We start from the raw sequence: 21578 nt of genomic DNA on the forward strand, positions 1-21578 counted from the left end.
TCTTCTTCTACAGAGGCGTGTTATAAGGTGGAGACACATTCAGACACATTCAGAGGTTGCAACACGGTTGTTTATGTACATTTCCATGTCCTCAGAGCTCTGACTGAGTAATTCTTTCTGTTTCCTCTCTGCATTGAGGCTTCCATTGTTTCCATTGTTTGATGCTGCACACACACCCTCCATAGCTCAGGACTGGAGAGGAGCTGTGCTGAACAGATGAGGTTGCTGGTTTGACTCCGGCTTGATGCTCGGGAATTCAGTGAAGGAGTTCTGGAATTTGTAATTTAGAGAAAAAGGAAATTGTGCTTTGAAACTCCCATCATGATCAACAGAGTGCAGCTGTCAATCAATTCAGATCAATGGATATGAACTGTGCATTGTGATCACAGTTGTATTTGAACACATGCAACACTCAAAACTCCTGCTGAGACATGAGTTCTGCTCGCTGTGAGCAGGATTTGAACCTGCGCAGGGAAACCCTATTGGATTTCGAGTCCAACGCCTTAACCACTCGGCCATCACAGCTTCATGTGAGTGATTGACAGGATTAGGTTGAAATCTGGGTCACAGCCCGCAGAGCAGAACCCGATACAGACACGACAGAGAGGAAGAGCAATATAAGGATCAGAATTCTGTCCACGGGTTGCTGGTTCGACTCCGGCTTGAACGCACGATAGTGCTGCTCTCCAAACTCTGGCCTCATTGTATTTGTTTGTTAAGCCTCGTTATCCTGCTGAGAGATGTACAATCTCGTTTGTCTCAGCTTTAAGTGGGATGACATCATCTCACTGCCAAACTAACGATGTTCACCTTTGACCTCCTCTCACAATCGTCTCAGTGGAGCTGTGAGTTCTGCGAGTCAATCAATAAGACTTCAGTAGCTTGTATTCAGTGCGGCACAACAACATGGCCTTGCGGTTTCCCTCCATGCCTACTCGGAGGTTTTTGGGGCCGCGCTCTGGACCAATCAGAGGCGAGTATTCAGACTGATGTCTCTGTGCAGGCGCGGGCCTGAGCTGGCGTGGATTTCGCCTCAAGCCATGTTGACCACTCGTCAGCTTGGAGTCAATATGGCTCCAGGCTAAAGCATCAGGGCGCACACGTCCACCTCGCTAACAACGCTCAGGCTTCACCACTCAGGACGCAGCAAACCAAACATGGCTGCATCTGCGTCTAACACGGCAGGATGAGTCTTATTTTATTCACCTAGATTCTGATCAAGAGAGAGAGAGAGAGAGAGTCACAGTGAGCTGTAAACGGTGATCAGAACCAGGAAAGAGGCGCTAAAGTGGAAACATTTCACCGCTCCTGACGACCTTTCTGCGTGAGCGTGATCCGGGCTTCACTGCCTTGACAAGCACAGCCAGGGAGTAATGGCTCTGACATGGACCTGACACGGCGAGCAGACGCACAACGCACTTGTTTATCTGGTGCTCGCCGTGACAGACGAGGCTGAGAAGGCTTTGACGTGTTGTCATGGAAGGGAGCAGAGCAGGAAGACGCCTTAACCTCTGAACTCTGAAACCGGGAAGAACTTCATGTTTTTCCTCAGCACCTGAGCTGCGATACAACTCAACAACTCAGCACACAAACTTTCCCCCTCAGCTCATATTCCTCCTAACTGATGAATGAATGAATCCTCTCAGTTTGGTCTCACTCTTGTATCGTAACAGTATTTATATAAACGTTTCACTGTACACACAAAGCTGCTCTGAAGACAGACATTCATACCTTCATACATGCACCTTTGAAATCTACATTATAACCAGATTAAAGCAGTAAATCATCTTTTTTAAACGTCACCTACTGCCTCAAAGTGACTGAAATGGGCACAAACTCTATGACAGACAAAGAAGATGGGATTGTAAATGGATTCATTCTGTCCGTGTGTGTTTCCTCACATCAATCACACCTCTGCCTTTTATCCCAATAAGGACAAACACTCAAAGTATCTCACGTAAAGACAAAATGGGATCTGAAGTCACGACCTTCTGTCCCCACGAGGGCCTCGGGCCAAAACCACCGTTTGAATAAAAAGCCAGTGACCTCATCCACACATTTACAAACGAGATGAAACAAACAAACCAACAGTCAGAAGGGAGCTGATTCCCCTCAGGAGATGTTTTGGCTGAGAGAGCAGCAACATCCTGGTGCTTTGCTGCGGTGGAATGCTAATGACAGTGAATCACAGGTCTGCTGTTAATGTGCTGCAGGGAGCGAAGCCAGGAGACCACCCAGATCTCCTCCCTCCTCCTCCCCCCTCCCCCCCCTCCTCCCTCCTCCCTCTCTAACACTTAGCGCCCTAATTATATGGGAGTGACATGAGAAAAATGTTCTTTGAGTAAATATGGATTAAGAGCCAGACGAGCGTTTAATGTAACGAAGCGGCTTTGATCCTCACTGACACACAGGTGAAGTCTGGAGACAAGAGGACCTTCATCTATCTGTGGTGATGTTTGGATGAATCTGGATGTTTTGGGGTGGAATTCCTTCTCCTGTGCTTCATTTAGCTTCATCGTGTGGTCTTCTTACTCAATGACATCATCACTAGTTTAGACTTTGACTCACTCTGAATCGGTTCTGTTCCTTGCATTTGTTTTGTCTCTTGGTTACTAATTAAAACATTTACATATAAACATCCTGGACATGTACAGGATATCACTCCTTGAAACCAAAGGCGTCACTTCAGCCTAGAATGTGATCATAAGTAAACAAAGGTCTGAAAACGGCCCAAAGCTTCTAAACTCTTATTATTATTAGTAGAGAATCATTTCTTATTGGACCGTTCTTTAGATTGAAACCTTTGTTGCCTCTGGACAGTTCCCATCATTGTTCCTCCTGATCAGTTAAACATCTGTATGGATCCCACTGCCCGGCGTGAGGAGTGAGCAGCTCGGAGAGAGAAAACACGGAGCGCTGACAGAAAAACAAACACGGCATTGAGCGGCTCACACAATGCCGGCGTGGCTGGGCGTTTGGCGCTGCACATTCCTGTCCATTTGAGCCAATATGCTGGGAGATTCTGCGCTTAATGTAATTAGAGGGGAAATGACGGGTCTCCTGTGCGCAGAGGGGAGTGGGTGACCGACTGCAGGGATGGACTCTAATGCTCCGAAAATTCACTTTGTTACTGTGGGAGTTGGGCTAAATGCATTTCCCAGAATTCCGAGGATGGGGTTTGACGTGTAGCGCATTTCCAGAGACGTTCCACCTCTGCGGGGTCGAGCCCAGCAGCTGGAGACTCAGCGGCAGGCCGACCTCATCTCTGCTGCACAGGTACGACTTTACGACTTGCCCAGTGACAAACACACGAGAGGAAAGGAACCCCAACCTTTCCACTCTAAGGTTCTAAGGTTCTAAGGTCTTGTTATGTTTGATATCGAGGATAAAGAGACGCACAAGATTTAAATGTGTGTATTTACAGATTAGAAACAAGAAGCTGGACTGATTAAAGTTATGGGGATTTACAAAACCACTCACATCAGAACTTAGTCAGACTTATTCAGTGAGATTGTTGTGTCAGAAGTTGTGTCAGAAGTTGCCGTGTCCCAATGTAACTCAGAGCGATGAATCATTGTAAAAATTCCCCGTTCCCTCCCTGGATCCAGACGGGCTTCCCTGGGCCACGCCTCATCCTTCCAACATCAGCTCGGAATGTTTCAGTAATCCTGCTACCAATCAAACAAACCCAGCGCCCGACGCAGGTAGAGAAGGGAAGATTAAAGGCGGAGCAGGTTGAACGGTCTCCATGGCTACACTCTGGTGGTGGTTTCATCACTGGACCCTTCTTACACATATTTAACCCCACATATGCCGGATCAATATCTGAATTTGGGCTATATTGTGTATGGAGATCCTGTATTCTGATCTGGATCTGCCTCAGAAACCAACTGGATCTTCCCTGCAAACTCTTCATGTGACTCTTCATCACAACACTCCAAACCAAAACTAACCAGATTCAGACCAGAGTCATCAAACTGCTGTGTTATCACGTTAAAGTTAAAGTGTTTTCCTGGTGTAAATGTTATTTGATTGTGTGTTTGTCTGTAAAAGCGATCTGATTCTATTGAAACACACTGAAGCTTGTAATTTTCTGTCTGAAAATACAAAGTGGGCAGACACACAAATCATGAGTGTTTAAGTGTCGCTGTCGTTTCTCTCAGGGGGGAAAAGCATTTAGCTGCAAATTACCCCTGAGACTTCTGTTTGTAATCACACAACAGGACACGAGAGACGTAAAAATAGACAGAGAGACAGAGAGACAGAGAGACACGGAGCGTCCTGGCTCCAGGAATCTGAGGGAATGTGGGTAAATTTGAGGCTTTGTGATCACACGAGTGCAGACGCAGTGAACAGAAACCACAGAGTAAGAGACACACGCATGTAACCTCACACACACACACACACACACACACACTCACTCATGCACACAACCCTGCCCTTGAACACGCGTGTGGTTTACAGTGATTTCAGGGTATTTTTACTTTTCTCTCAGTATTCTGCACACGCGCACGCACACACAGGCACGCACACACACACACACACACACACACACACACACACACACACACACACACAATTTAAGTAAAAAGAAATTCAAGGTCGAACCCAAACCCAGCTGAATTTCCCTCCATGTCTCATTTTCGTCTCAGTCCCATAAACTTTGATTGACTTGATTTGGAATGAAATTATGACTTTAAGATAAAAATGGGTGCTTATCCGTTTCTGCAAATGAAGTCTAAATGACCGGTATCTTATCACAACTAAAGCAAACACACACTCAGATCTACAATCAACGTGACAGCAGCTGAATCTCCACGTTCTCTCTTTTATGAGAGAAAATGGACGTGGAAACCTTCAAAGAAACCTAAAATGAAACGCTTCACCGGTTCGAAGCCTGCGAGCGTCAGAGCCCGTTGACTTTGGACTTTGGACGCGTTGTGTTTACAGAGGGGGAGGACGTGGACGTGTGTGTCTCCGGCGCCTCGTCTTCCTCCAGGGCTCACCAGGTCAGTGAAAGCACCGGAGGCAGAAGACCACTCGACTGGACTCTAAACGCTCGTTTGAAATCGATGGATGGAAACGGGAGAGGAAGGAGAGAGGAAGAGTGAAGAGGAAAGGTGAAGAGATAAGACGAGAAGGAAGGAAGGAAGAGACAAAGGGACGAGACAGAGTGGCAAACGAGAAAGTTGCAGGAGGTGAGGTGGAGAAGAGGGAATAGATGACTGAGGAAGAGGAAGGAATGAGGAAGAGGAAGGACTGAAGCCATTTTCCTATCAGACACAAACGATCTGATCATGGTTCAACATGAGGAAGAGAAGAGGAAAATGAAACGATGACATGAGAAGAGTGACAATGAAACAGGAAGACAAACTAGGCTGGAGGCGGAGCAGGAGGAGGAAGAGGAGGAGGAGGAGGAGGAGATAAGATCCACATCCACTCTCTCTCTCTCTCACACACACACACAGACACAGACACACACACACACATACACACACACACACACACACACACACACACACACACACACACACACACACACCACTAAGCACACTAAGTAATTAACCTGCACTTTGTCCTCCACTTTGTTTGCGAGTCGTTAGCATTGAAAGGGCTGGATTGAGGGGGCGTGGCCTGTGGGATTATTGCTCCATTTAGCTGATTAGGAGAGCAGAGTGACAGGCTGAGGGAGACAAACACACAGATTACAGGCCCACGCCTAGAGAAGTGTGTGATCAGACTGATAAATGGACTGAAACAGGCGTCAATTAGATCACGTTTACTCCAATAACACGCCTCCATTAGGCTCCTCCTCCTGCTACGGTGAGGCGGAGCCTCAGGAAGGTTTATACTAATATAAAAATATATAATACATAAACCCATATTTAGTCTTATATGCTTCACATATGATCATGTACAGTCATATGTGAAACTATAAGGCAGTGTGTCTTCCTCAGTGAGATGTGGTGTGTGTGTGTGTGTGTGTGTGTGTGTGTGTGTGTGTGTGTCTGGAGCCTCACTACTCTTGAATGTCTCTCCCTTGTGCCTCAGTCTGTCTTTGCTGTACTGCTCCTTCTCTTTGTTTGCCTCTCCCTCTCTCCCTCTCTCCCTCTCTCTCTCCCTCTCCCTCTTCCCCTCACACACACACACACACACACACACACACACACACACCTCAGGGACTCAGTCCACATGTGGTTAAGTGTGTGTCTCTTCTCCCGGCCTCGCCTCGCCTCGTCTGGGAGGAGGAAGTGGAGTCGAGCCCCGGGGGCATCGGTGGCTAATGAGCCGGCGGCTGCTCTGCATCGGGCCGGCGTGCACAGAGAGCGGCCTGCAGAGAGAGCGGCCTACAGAGAGAGCGGCCTGCAGAGAGAGCGGCGGCCTGAGCGCTAACGCTGCAGCCATGTTATCTCTATGGGGAGGTTAGCGTAGCTGCAGCATCTTTGAAAGGATTTAGTGCAGCCGAGCGTGAAATCCCAAAGTCTTATGGTGGAGATCCTCATTTAAACAGATGTAAAGAACCTGTCCGCCTGTGTTTGATCACCTGGACGCTCGTCTCTGGTGTCTCTGCAGTCTGTCTGTGTGTGTGTGTGTGTGTGTGTGTGTGTGTGTGTGTGTGCAGTCTCTTATGTCATGCAGGTTGCTCACTCTTCCTCTGTGCGTTTGGGCACCAAATTAAACTCACAGAGGATCAACGTGATTTTGACTCCTCCCACTGAGAGACCCTGTTTCTGAATTTACCGTGTGTGTGTGTGGATGTGTGTGTGTATGTGTGGATGTGTGTGTGTTCTACAGAATGCATAACGACCTGTAAGATGCTGCAGTGTGTCAGCTCTGCTCTGTGCTGAGGGAAGCAGAAACCCCCGCTGAGAGGAGAGACAGTGAACGTCTCATCACACATGCAGCCAGGGAGTGTGTGTGTGTGTGTGTGTGTGTGTGTGTGTGTGTGTGTGTAAAGTCCAGTACACTGCCTGTTGCTCTCTGTGGTCATCCAATGTTACTGAATGATGAAAGCACAGAGCTGAAACAACAGCACAGGAAAATCCATCAATCATCTCAAAGCTCAACATCTTCTGCTGTGGAAGTTTGAGAAGAGTTCAGTCGCTCTCTGACACTACGCTGACAAACATGTTTAAGTGAATGTCTTTGCAATCTAAAGATGATTTCCTCCTTCCTTTTTCCCATCCTACGTCCTTTCCCTCTCCTTCCTGTTTGCCTCCTGGCCCCGCCCCTCCCTCTGCACTCCGGTCAGGGTCAGTCGAGTCCCTGCAGGACTTCCCATCACAGGGATGAGGTGAGAATGGAAGCAGGAGGCTCCCTGACCTCCTGAGACGTCTGTGAGCAGCCAGCAGACACACACACACACACACACACACAGGAAGTCCACTCCAGCAGATCGTTTATATTCTCGCTGACGTTCACACTTGGGTGGCACCAAATAATGCGTGTGTGTGTTTGAGTGTGTGTGTGTGTGAGAGCAGGGATGTTTACGTGTTATCCTGAGGAGATATTTATGTTTGGAAGGTCAGACGTGACATCATGCCATGTTATTTACACTTCCTGTTTTTAGCCAAAAAGGATTTGGGTGGAATTTGGTTTATTCCCGTCTCTCAACATGTCCAAACTCAAATACAGTACGTGTGTGTGTGTGTGAGTGTGTGTGAGTGTGTGTGAGTGTAAATGTTTGGAGTCACTTCCCATCTCTGCGCTTCCTCTTCCCCTCAGCTCCTCTTACTTCCTCTCACGTCTCACTTCCTGCCCGCTCAGCCTGAGTGTGTACAGAGTGACAGGACGCCTCATCCTCCTCTCAATCTCTCCCATTTTCCTTATCGTGGAATCAGAGTTTCGGCTTGATGCTTCCACCGTTTCCCCCCGATGCAATTTAGATCCTCTATCTCCTCCCGCCAGCCGGAGCGCCGGCTCCTCCTCGGCTCCTCACACAGAGGCTCCTACCTGGCTCCACTCACATATCTTCTAAATATCTTTGCGTATTTGGATGTCACCCTGGGTTCCTTCATGTTCTCCGCCCTGTGACCTTCCACATCCGCCCGGCCCGTCCTTCCTGTCTCGCCCCGCCGAGCGCAGACGCCTCACATGAAGAGGAAACGCTGAGAAGCCTTTGCGAGACAATCACGCAATTTCCCAACTCCTGCCGGAGGAGAAAAGTCACTTACTTCATCTCATTTGAGCCCAAAATGAACATCTGCACACTGCTGATTGATTGATAAGTTCTGAGCCTTGTGAGAAGTGCCTGAATCCATCTGTTTGTAGAACATATCAACACTTTAGATCGCTCTTTAACACCTTCACTGCCAGATTGTCCTCAAGTTGGAGGACACAGGAAACACAGAATTCTCTATTGTGATTTATAATGAAGTCTGCCAGGTAAGAGTTGGAAGATGAGCAGATTGGTTCCTGAATGAGTCAGTACACACTTTACACTGTGAGTCTCCTCTGTTGGGCCGCCGTATAGAGCTCACCGAGCCTTGAGCACCTCTGGAAGCTCTAATCACAGAGCTCAAACAGATGACGTTGACATATGAGAACACGTACGGATTTAAACGACCTCCAGAAATAATATGAGCGTGCTTGTTGGGGCTCAGAACCTATCAATCAACCTCTAACGTTCTCCGCTATCAGCCGTACATCAGCCGTGCGAGGGGAAGGAAGCAGAGGAGTTTAATGTGACTCACATTTATCTCCCCGCGCTGAATCCTTCGCCATTTAATGGAGTGAGGAAATGACAAAGCCGTTTATGGGTTAATTAGGGACTTGACCTCATGGAGGAAACGGGCCGCCCAGTTTATCTTCTGCTCTAACAAGCATGTGGCTACGAGCCGTTTAACACGCCACTTATTTACATTTAGAGTGAATCTTACGGCCCGGCCAACCCTTGACAGCGACTTTACGACTTCACTCTTAAAAGGAAACAAATGTGTTTAAGTGGCGGCTTTTAAAAACTAATTAACCCGTTTGTTCCGATGTCACGGCTCGCAGGTTTTTTCTTCCCTTTTTTACACTCGGCGAGGGTTTGATTAGACACAGTGAGGGTTTGTTATCCACTTAGGAGTATCTGTCCATTTCATCTCCTCTGTGTCTGCACGCACGTTCACATTTCTGCTGCCAGATTGCTGGAGGAGGAAATCACGACTTTAACGCCAAACTGAGGCGAGTTTTAGGACGGGGATCAGCTTCTATCTGGCCCGCAGGCTCATCAAATGGCTCCTGCTCACACTGATGCACGTCTGTGTTACACGTGAAGCAGCGGGAGGTAAACTTTGCTGTCTCACACTCTGTGTCGGTCTACAGCCCAAACACACACATGCATGAGGGACGGACCAACATTTGATCTAAACTGGTATCAGCCCTCAATGAAATAAATACAAAACAGAATGGAAATGAAGACGTGTGTGTGTCCATGTTGTGTCTTTTGTGCCGGAGCCTAAGTCAAAGACGGGACGCTGCACACGTCCACACGTCCGCACATCCGCACGTCCACACGTCCACACGTCCAAACAAACAATCAGAACTTCAGTAATGTCTCCTCTGTCATCACATTAGGGGGAAGAACAAGCACAAAGGCACTTAGGCTGAAGCAGAGGCCTGAGTGTGTGTGTGTGTGAGTGTGTGTGTGTGTGTGCGCGCTACAAACACCAATATGATGAATTTAAACGGCAGTAACTCAGAGATCACCAGTGTGACTCACTGTGAATTCCCCAAAATTCAACACACACACACACACACACAAACACACACACACACACACACACACACACACACACACACACACAAGCACCCATCTCCACTCCAGTGCCCTCCGCCCCCTCGCCATCCATTACCACACGGCGTCCGTCAGCTCTCCGCTGCACAGCTGTTGGCCCGCTGATGCAATTGAGGGGGGGGGGGGTCCGAACTCGCAAACCTTAAGCCTGCCCCCCCCCACTTGACGGCCGACACAAGTGCACCATTGTGGCTCTGCTGAGTGCTGGGAACAGCTGGACCACACGGCAGTTATCTGGGACCCCGACCTCATGGTGATGACAGGATCAGCTTTGGCCCAAAGCCGCCTTATCCTCGGCCCACGCACGGGTACATGACGGATGAGGCCGCAGACACGCCGCTGCAGTGCCACGGAATTCACAATGGCCACAGCTTTGACCTCTCTATTAACTCATCTCAGCTCCATGAAGCACCTTCATCACTGTCCAGTGGCATCTTCGTCTCTGAGGGGGAACAGATTTACAAACCCAAAAGCAAACACAACTAATGACTCACACACACGAAAAGTCTACAGTCGGGCTTGTTGAAGCAATCACAGCCAGTCTTTCCCGAGGTAGAGCTCCCCCATGAGGCGTAAAGCTGCAGTGAGAGGAAGTAAAGGTGGAAGCTTCCTGCGGGCATTAATCATGGCGTTGGCGACATGATGCGAGGATCGTAGCGCTCAGCTGTGAGCCAAATGTAACACGGGTCTGAGACGGGATGAATGTTTCTGGGTCTGAGGTATTTAACACAAAATGCTGACTTTCTCATTGTGCAGTGAAGAACAGCTGACAGCTCCAGACCTGAGGTCACCGCTCTGCTTAAGGTGGAATGGAAACGACGTGTAGGGGTAATTACACAAGAGTTTTACTTGTTATTTCTATTGTGTTGGCTTGTTTAAAGCCATGTTTGAGTCCTGTGAGCTGCAGTTCCAGCTGTGGCCACCAGAGCTGTAGATTTGAATCGGACTAAAGACAAAAGGATTTGATTTTGATCAAGGATTTCAGACTCAAAAGCAAATGTTTGATAATTTTTCACTTCACATGAAAAATAACAGCTTTGTCGCCATGACGATGTGGGCGTGTCCCTCAAGATTAGTATCGTAAAAATAAGTAAAAAAGACGAAATGCTACCATGGGTGTGTTAAAGCTTTGATGAAGGTCTTGTTGTATAAATTGATAAAGAAAGAGAGAAGCTGATGTTTGGATTGCATCACAAAGCCAGGAGAGTGTGTGTGAGGTGCAGCAGGTAGGGGAGACGCAGTAATATGCATGAAGCGGAGGTGTGCGGCACACACACACACATGTATAATGAATGAACAGCTGAGCCGCTGGAGGAGGAGGTGAAGGAGATGCTGTTCTATCTGACATATCACATGCTAGCCTGTCATGCATATTTCATCAGGCATGTCTGCTCGGGCCGCTGCTTGCCTAGGGAGCCAGACAGATGTTGCATGTGCCTCTGTGTGTGTGTGTGAGTGTGTGAGGATACAAATAAAGCATCAAAACTGCGTGTGTGTGTGTGTGTTTACTTGACTTTGGGGGTGCAGTGGTTCAGGATTGATGTGAAGTCTGACTTTGGTTGAAAGTATAAGCCTGTAATATGTTTTAAATGTACTATTACATTTAAAAGACGACAGAGCGTCAAGTTTACATCCCGATTCACTTCATTCACACACTGGGCCGACGTAAACGAAGGTCAAATCATCATCATCATCATCACCACGTCTGAGACAGCTCATTTCCATAACGCACAATGCTGCAGTGTGCCGCTGAGTCAGGCTGTGTGGTTCTGACACACACACACACACACACACACGTCTGAATCCGGACTTCACAGCGAGCTGTTGGGTTAAATCCCAGTGTAAAGAGATGTTTCCTGTTAAAGGCTGATTTGTTTTGGCAGATCAAATCCCTCTGGCATCACCTGACTGACTGCTTTTGTCTATCAGATCTGTTTCCTTTCAAACGTCTTAAAGAAGTCTTGACTGCGAGCGGGAACGGGAACGTGGTGCCGATGCGACTTTATGGAAGGAATGGGAATGTTTAGATGGAGCGTGAATCTAAAATCAGTGTGTGTGTATGTGTGTGTTATCCTCCTGGAGAGTGTGTGTGTGTGTGTAAAGCTTTACAGTTTAGATCTGAAGTGTAGCCGTGCAGACTCCATGTTTATTTTATTATTGTGTTTGAGTGAAGACAACATTACATCACTAACCCACCCACCCACACACACACACACACACACACACACACCTGACACACCGCAGCTCTTTCATCTTTCACTTCCACAGATGATTTCTTTCACTCTCCTCTCCGCTCCCTCTCTGATTTTCCTTCATCTTCAATTTATTTGTGGTTTTGTTTCACGCCGCACGAGGAACCAAACGTAAACAATCCCTGGCTGTGATTGGTGACTTATTGGGACGTAAACCCGAGTTCAAACACGCCGCCTCGTTCTGTTCTCCTCTCTCTCCTTCATCATGCATGCAGGTCGTTTGATGCCTTTCTCACTTCAGCCGTTGCATTCGTTTGGGCGCCGCACCTCAAAGTGGCTCCTCCCCCAAACCCTGATGCATAATCAATACAGGTCACTATAGCCCCGCACGCTCCAGACGTGCCTGAGCGCTCGTGTTCCTCTTTTGAAGGGGCACCTGTGATGTTTGGACCTCATCAGACGGAGGCCATCAGAGTGTGAAGTCCTTCCTGCGTCTCTGTTTACTCACTCAAAGCTCTTTCTGCCTTTTCTTAGCTGAGCTGTATTGTTTGTTTAATCCATATCGCTCACTCGCCCCTGAATGGCGAGCACGTCATCCACGGGCTCTCTCAAACTCCGTGTATGCGCTTTAACACATCGCTCATTCTAATTGTTAGCATTGGAGCGGAGCCAAGCTTTCCCTGCTTTTGGCTCTTTGCAGGACGCTGGGAATTGTTTTTCCAGACTTGGAGAGCAAACCCCCGTCTCCTGGAGTCTGAGCCCGGCTCGAGAATGGAGCCCTGGGGTGCTCCTTGTTTCCTGTGAACACACACACACACACACACACACACACACACACACACACATGTAGCCTGTCTGCGAACATGCCTCAGTCCGAACCTGACTCTGAGTCATTTCATTCATACGCCATCATTCTGCATTAAGGTTGCACGTTCAGCGACAGCATTCAGAGGCGACGCAGAGCCGCAGCGTTCATACGATGATGCGTTCAGGGTCCTGTTTGCCTGGAACACATGTTCACATCCCGTCTCACCTTACTACCAAGCGTAGATGTTTGTATTGTTTAATCATGAACCACAGGTTTCCCCTAAACACAACATGAAGCAAATAGGACCGTTTGGTGATTCACTTCCATGACAGATAACAGCACTACCAAGCCTACTGAGAATCGACACCCAAAACTGCAGCTACTACAGGAGGTTGGGGTGTGAAGTTTACACAAACACACACGAGGGTCCAACACAATCTGGCTCAAAGACCAACAAACTGTCTCATCATTGTGAAACGCTGGCGTTCACCGTGGCAACGCCGGCCGGCCGGATGGTCTGTGTAACGTGACGGCTTCTCTTCTCCCTCCGTCCCTCTCCGCTCACGCCTCCATGTCCTCTGTGACTTATTGGGGATTAAGAGTTGGAAGTTATTGATAGAGTTCAGTTCCAAAGTGCTGAGATCGGCCAGAGACGATCTTTTAATGGATCTCTGCTCTTCATCATGTCGGGGGTTTCTGTTTAAAAAAAGCTCATTTCTAATCCTCCACTCCATCTTTATTAGAGTCCAGACTCTTTGCTGCCGCTCCATCCTGCTCATTATCCATTAATGTGATATCAGTGTCTGTTCCTTTACACCCCTCCCCCCTCCTCCTCCTCCTCCTCCTCCTCCTCCTCCTCGTGCTTGTCGTCTCTGCTCCTGTAGCAGCTCTTCATTGCGGCCCTGACCTCCTGTGTGTGTGTGTGTGTGTGTGTGACTGATGGTTTTATTGGTGTCCTACTGACTCTGGAGTGATGCGCCTATTACAGAGGTCACAAAGGTCCATTATGTCACCCCCCCCCCCCTCTCACGGCTCCTCAGCACAGCCTGGACTGCTTTTCACCCCAACTCTGTCCAAGTTCCACCTCCTTGCGTTTGGAGCGAGGATGAACTGAAGCCTCCAGGTCCATGCCTCCACCACATCCACATGAAATAAGTCATCTCCACCTGTCAGGCCCCCACACACACACACACACACACACACACTCAGGCTCATCCCCGTCTGCCACCATTTAAATTTGTTCCACCTCATATTTAAACACTCACATGATCCCTGTGCACAAGTTCCAGATTACACGCATGTCAGCGAACACAGCGCGTACCTCTACCGCCGCTCTGGCTCCGGGGTCGCTCCGAGAGGGGAAGGCCAAGCGGAGAATTAAGTTAAGTTAAGGAGTTAAGGAGTTAAGCAGCTCAGACATTAGCGTCGGTGTAACCAGCTGAGCCTTGGACTCGGCCGGTCTCAGCTCGTGGATTGGTTGAGGTGATGTCATGATGTCACTCACGGCACAAAGACTTCTTCACCACATTAAAAGAGTAAAAGAGTGGGGTTTTGTTTTTCTTGTCAAGCCAAACTTAGGAGTTAAGAATTTTAGGAAAGTTGCACTTTGACGGCAATTACAAAAAGGTTCAGATCAAAACCCGGCAGACGTGAGGCTGACAGCTCAACCTACAGTCTCATCAACCGGCTCTGCTAAATTATTGACACCCCGCATACTTACTGTACCGTCGCTTCACTCTTGCCGAAGACGCCAAACGATGAGGCAAACACGTTCCTCTCTCTCTGTGAGCGCTTCAAAGCACCGCAGCGTTTAACCCCGTGTGACACACCCAGCCAAATACAAACACTTAGGAAGAGTGTGATGATGCAGCAGCCAAACGCTAACAGCCAGCGGAGGCTTGAAGAGCCACGCTGAGTTCTCGGCGGTGATGACATTCAAGCCAAGACGCGGCTCACCGGGATGCGATTAGAGCGGCGCTCCCACCCTCCAAATGATGGCACTTCTAAGGGGTGGGAATAGATCCTTCTGCTGGCTGACAGAGTTCACAGGCTGTGTGTTTCCGCTCCTGAAGGAGGTCTGGATGGTGCAGAAGCTACGGAGCCCATTAGGCTGTCTACACATTTACACACCGCAACTCATTAAAACTCAAGTCTAAAGTTTGGATATTTTTGAGTTATGGAAGAAAGGACGCTCTGTTGTGCTCCTCTGACTAAAAAGATACAAATAAAACTGAAGACGGGTGAAAATAAAATAAAAATAAATCTAAATAAATTACATATAGCATAAAGATTGACTGATTAATTTAAAAAATATAGGTTTATCTGTTTTTGCAGATGGCTATGATGTCATTGCTGGTTCATTTATTTGTTGGTATCTCAGTCTACAGGACATGAACACTTCATTACTCATCAAGTCTTTTGACTCTTTTACAGATATTAAAAATGAATTATTCTAAGCTCTCCTCTATCAGATTGGATCAAAGCTTTATCATAATTCAGTTATCTGATGACGTGCAGGGGTCCTGACACAATGGTGGAATAATCCCATATGAGGCGTCCACCATTAGCTGATCAGCATTATTGTCCATCTGTAAATTTAAATGCAGATTTGTTAGATTTCTGATTCCCACTCTGGATCCTTTGTGCAAACTTCAAACTTTGCTTCACTGTGAACTTCCTCTGACCCGTTTGAGGTGAAGGAGTGGAGGATTCATCTGCACGTCAGCTCGTCTGAGCTCAGCTCCAAGTCACTTTGGTTGAATGAATTTGTCCATCACTTGTCACAACCTGTGGCGTTTCATTCTGGGACAGCAGGGAGTCTGGTGTTAAAGCCTGGGATCATGCTGGATGCTGCAAGAGACTTCAGTTTGAATCCTGATCTGATTCTGACTGTCACATCTGCCCTCTGCGGTTGAACACAGGCACACACACACACACTGAGTCCTGATTACATTGCGTCTCCAGCAGCCGGTCACAGCTCTTGTTTTTCATTGATTATCTTGTACGTTGACCTCATCCTGGGGGGCTCGGGGTGGAATTCATCCAAACTTTGAAATGAAAACAAACTGGACTCATGCAGGCAGTGCCCTGAAATGGATCCCTGGGAAAACTTTGGTTTCCATGGCGAACTGGGGCACAGAAAGTAAAGCTCACCGGAGGAACAGTGACAGAAACTAGTAAAGCAAATAAACGCATGTATACAATGATGAGATAAACTAATACAGGAACGGATACTGTGCAGTGTAAACCAGAATCAGCAAGACCTTAAATCAGACTTTCATCCATGTTAAGGACAAAAATAACACATTTCAAGATGACATCATGAATCTGTGGCATTTATCAGCATTTTAAGACTTTTACACATTAAACAAGACAGCAAATCCATCAAATAATCACTAGTTTCAGCCCTGATATTCATTACTGAATCCTGTCCTGACTTACAGCCTTAAGCCTCGGGGTCATTAGTCAAACTTGGCTGAAGATTGCGAGCTGGATTTCGCGCTTTACTCCGCAATGCCATTCATTCCTGTATGTGTGTGTGTGTGTGTGTGTGTGTGTGTGTGCAAAAGCATTTCTTTGTATCTCTGAGAACACGGGGAGTTCTGCAGCTTTGGTTGGCTCTGGGTTTTATCCGTATTTGCGTTTCAGTGGCCATGTTATGTGAAAAGGCCTTTTCTTCCCCTGGTCGGTGCGGCGGCCACCAGTCGCAGCCGTGCCAAACGCAGGCTTTGTTATTTATCTATTTATTTAGCTGCCGGAGTTAAATGGCTTAGTGACAAATTAGAGTGTAACGATAATGACCGCGATAGTTAACAACGCTCACTTCTCATGGAACACAGGAGGGAATTTCCAATGGTCCTTTTCTCTCATTCTTATCCGGACGTATTTCACACCGTCTCAATGTGAATGACAATTACGGCTGAATGGGAGCTCTGAACTTTGTTTTCTTCTTTCTCCTTTGAGTCAAATGTGGCAAGCCAGAGACGGAGTGCGGGTAGCAACCCAGGCAGACAATGCAAGGGGAGGGGCTTCGTTTTTTGAGGAGCAGGCCCGGGGTTTGCAGGGGGGGAAAAAAAAAGGGTCAAGAATCAAAATGGGAATGACATTTGCCATCAGTGGAGGCCTGCTTTACACCAGCCATTGATGGGAGCCTGCGAGGGGGACATCTGCATTGCAAATGGGGCAGCGCACTGGCCCTTTTCACAAGTGGACAGGCGGGCCGGGGCATGGTTCCCACACACAACCCATCCGTCATTCCCAACAACCTCCCCCCCGTCACCCCCCCACCTCCAAACCTGAGCTTGCCCCAATGGCCTCAATCGTTGGAGGCGGCCCTGCGCTCTCCCAGGCCAACTCCCCAGAGCAGGCACACACAGCGGGGGCTTTGTTCCAGCAGCAAGGCCCAGGGAGGGTCCGGGTCAAGGGGAGGAGACCTAACAGCTTTAACAGGCTGTAAGTGAAGGTGTAGCCGGCCCCCCTGCATCCATCCGCCCACACTGGGACGCATGTTTGTTTGTTTGCTGCCCTAATCTCTGCAGTCTGAAGGGATTCTGTGCACACAGAGGTTCAATTCTTTACTTATTTAAAGGGGAAAGAAGCTGAGGCCCAAACATTTCAACATAAAAACAGTACAATTTCTGATACAAAGTTTCTATAAATAAGATCAAATAAATTCATGGTGTGATACTCATTTCATATTTTTTCCATATTAAAACTGCTGCAAATCTCACATGTCCTTAGTGCGCACTGAGTGAAAACGGGCCATTTTCCAGTACGGTCTCTTTGAGGCCACACCTCTTAGAGAGTCCTCTCAGTTCTGATTGGTTGAGCTTGGACAGGGCAGATGCTGTCCAAACACACCTGCTAGTCTCCTACTTGTGCTACTGAAGTAGACAACTCATCAAAAACAAGTGAGCAGGACAGTGAAGGCTCCATGGGTTTGTCTCCACACACACACACACACACACACACACACACACACTCCTACTCTAGAAAATGGAGAATGATCCCATATTTGCCCTTAAACATTTCCTCCTGGTGCACAGGAAAGGAGGAGCGTAGTAATGAGACGTAGCTGCTGCAGTCTGGCTCCTGTTTCTCAGTTATGACAGATCTCTACATTCATCTCACCAGCAGATGTTCAACTGCAGCTGTGTCAGTCCAAACTGGGGGAAAAGGCTCAAATAGCTGCTAAAGTGTGTTCTGAAGACGGAAGAGGCAGGGAAGGACGGAACGCTTCAGACCTGGGATTTCTGCTTCGTCTTTCACTTCCACACACCGGAGACTTCCTGTCAAAATGCTGACGCGGCGTTAGTGTGTGTTTGATTTGAATGATTGGAGGAAAATGAGTTCTTACATCGTGATTACTTATCTGTGCCTTATATTCTAATGTTGTGTTCTCTGTGTGTCAGAATGAGAAACAGCCTCGGCTTAAAAGGAATAAATACACAGCAGATTAATTTGTGTATTTATGTCAAATGTGTTTATTAAAGTTGTGTGTCTTCACTGAGACTCTGAAAGTGTTTGAGCTGTTTACCAAATTCCACAAACGTTTCTCATACCAAGACTAACTTGTCAAAGAAGCAGAGTTGTTTTGTGTCATTGTGAGCGATGAAAGAGCGTCTCTGTGCTCACTTTCAAAACAAACCCTAAATTTTAACCCCGTAAAGTCCCTTTTGTCTGAGCTTCTAATATCGAGAGTTTTATTGCCGGCCTTGACATTGTGAGCGGGGCTCGGTCGAGTGTTATTGACGGTGAATGGGGCTCAGGGTGTTGTGGAGGTGGAGTTCTCATGGACTCCTAAGAGCGCCCCCCTCACCCCCAACACACACTACCCCCCCAACACACACACACACACACACACACACACACACACACACACATCCTTCATGCATTTCATAAAATAAACTATAATAAAATAAAATAAAATAAAATGAAGATAAATAAAATAAAATAAAATAAAATAAGATAAAATAAAATAAAATAAAATAAAATAAAATAAAATAAAATAAAATAAAATAAAATAAAATAAAATAAAATAAGATATCGATAGCATCCCATTATTTTCAGTCGTCAGAAAGAGCTTGTAATCTTACAACCCTACAAATCAACACACAGGACTGGACCCTGCCAACATGCTCTGATGGTGTCACTGTCACGTCTACGAACACCAGCAATGTTACAATGTTTCATGATGCTTCAGACAAAATCCTACATCATGTCTATGAAGCTAAAACATTAAGAAACACACTGACTGAGTTTAATGTTCAGGTGCATCAGAACCCTGCTGTCCCGTTGAGATGATCACGTATGACCGAGAGGCTGCGTGACCAAACACTGAGGTGCAGAGGTGTCTGCTGTCTCTGTGCAGACTGGGGGACCTGGTGGTCTCACATTGGCCCGTGTGAATGGAGGGGCTGCTCAGGGGCCCCTTTGTTAGCGCCGCCGCCGCCGCCCCGTCTCTTTATGTTGGGACGCCTTTGAGACAGGACGTGAAGGTATGCGGCTGGGAGAGGGCGAGCTGAGGGGTGAATGGCGTCCTGAGTCCGTGTGTGTTTAAAGTGTTTTTGGCCACTCAGTTCATTATTCAGGTGGTTTATTAGGAGATAAAGGAATGAGACGCAGGAGAGAGCCTCAGGTAGAAACACAGAGCCAGCAGATAGCACACACAGGCACGGGAGCTGGTAGACACTGGATACTGGGTAAGGACTGAAGGTACCAGACTGAGATCTGACACACTTTACTTTCAACCACAGAAAGTAAAAGGAAGCTACATGTTGTCTTAGCGTGTGCTGCTTCCTGTGTTAGACGTGACACACAGAGTATCGCCAATCGTTCCATCACGTAATCAAATCTCCGATAACCAAGTTAGACGTCAGAGTCAAATAGTAACTTTGGAAGGCAAACATAATAAATCAGCGTGTTTGCTTTACACTGCGCCACAAGTCGAGCGTGGAACATTTAATTTCCAGCGCAGGAGTCTGTGTTTCTCATCAGACTCGCTCGCTCGCTCGCTCGCTCGGCAACAGCTTCATGACTCCACTCGACACACACACACACACACACAAACACATTTCCACAGAGTCACACCGGGGAACAGTTTACCGCTAAGTAGGTGAAAATGAGAATTTCAGTGCTTGACAAAACGTGGCTTTGGTGTCTCCATTCAGGCTCTGTCACGCGTTACTCTCTCTCTCTCTCTCTCTTTGCCTCTCTCTCTCTCTCCAGGCCTCCATGAGACAACGATTAACGAGTGAACTGATTTCAAAGGCCCCTCTGGGTTGCAGAGACGACATGTCCGGGCATCTGTGGTTTAAAAAAAAGAAGAGGAGAAAAAGTCCCATCTCTCTCTCTCTCTCTCTCTCTGTCTCTCTCCCTCTCTCTCTCTCTCCCTCTCTCTCTCTTTGAGCAGTGACAGAAGTTTTGACAGCAGCAGTAAATTCCCTTCTCAGGCCCGCTGTGAGGCAGGGGAGCGCAGCGATGGGAAGGCCTTTCTGCACTTCAAGGACCCCGAGCGTCTGCTGGATCGCCTGTCAGAAATACTAAGGCTGATAATAAATTCGTTTTTTTTTCCTCCTTTTTTTTTCACCCCCTGCACAGCTGTGGCTGTGAAACCAGCGCAGAGGCAACCGGGGGCAACAGAGCGAGCTAGCGGGTGTGTGTGTGTGTGTGTGTGTGTGTGTGTGTGTGTGTGTGTGGTAATGAGTTGCCTCAACTTTTATGGCAGAGATCATTGTTAACCCAGCAGCAGCACAGGGCAAAGAGCCACATTCATCTCCACACTTACTCACTTTCTACACAATTATAAACTTCCCTTCCACTATTCTGTGTGTTTGTGGAGGTTTGAGTCAATATTTGTGTTTTTTTAGCTTTCAAAAATGTGTCATAGTTACTTGAACATGTGATCTAAAGAGATAAGATGAGGATTGAGCTGAACTGAAGCCCCTTCAGGAAAGAATGAAGTGATTTTATGAGACCTACAAACATCCAAGACGACCCCATCCTTCTTATTTATCTTTTTATTTAGAGGCCAAGTGTTCAGACTGAGTTCCAGGTTGCTATTGGTTTCCATTTGATAGAGTAAACTTGCCCGTCACTCAGTTTTTGTTCAGGTGGTGCATTCAAGGACATGCCACAGGATGCAGAGTTCAGTTCCTGGTTCCTGTGTGTCTTCAGCGATGCAGACAGTCTACACACCTGATGTCATTCCCATCATTTCCTCATATACTTCAAGGAAGGAAACACACAGCTCCTACCGGGGATAGTTCTGGGTCGTTTACTGACGAGGAACAGGAACTAATGGCTGTCTGGAATGAACACAATCAGTACAAATGCATAGAAAACACACATTATTTGCCTGTAGCCTAAACAGGAAGGAGATGAACGCACAGCGACTCCTGCAGCTGAGATCAAACCGTACAGACTCGCCTTTCAACTCCGTCTCCTCCCTCAGGCCCGTTTCCTCTCCGTGTACATATCAGTGTTTACATTCAAACCGTGTCTGCGTCGGCGTCGACACCACACATTTCTGCATTTCTCTTGTTTTGCTGGGTAAATAAATTGATTCAACCCCAACCTGCTTGTTTCCTTTCCTCATTCAAGTATGAAAGCTCCAATGTTCAATGAGCCTTTATACAAACGCACTTCTGAGCCGTCTCATCCCAGCTACATTTCCAAAGACGCCTCCTCACATCCTCGCGTGGTCCCTCGCTCCCTTTCCTCCGCGCCTCCCTGTGATCCGCCTCTGTGGCGGTGTAAAGGTGAGACGCGGCCCTTTGCAGGCTCCCCCGTCTGAAGA

The 21578-nt window shown here is 47.5% G+C and overlaps 1 non-coding gene across 1 annotated transcript; it reads right to left on the minus strand.

Moving 5' to 3' along the window:
• Positions 1 to 443: 443 nt before the first annotated feature.
• On the minus strand, positions 444 to 525 carry trnas-cga (transfer RNA serine (anticodon CGA)). The gene has a single exon. It is a non-coding gene; the product is annotated as a tRNA-Ser (tRNA).
• Between the last annotated feature and the right edge of the window lie 21053 nt (positions 526 to 21578).

This window comes from Genypterus blacodes, unplaced genomic scaffold (genome assembly GCF_046128005.1).
Source record: "Genypterus blacodes isolate CSIRO-AG114 ecotype Tasmania unplaced genomic scaffold, CSIRO-AGI_Gbla_v1 ptg000114l_1, whole genome shotgun sequence".
Classification (NCBI taxonomy): Eukaryota; Metazoa; Chordata; class Actinopteri; order Ophidiiformes; family Ophidiidae; genus Genypterus; species Genypterus blacodes.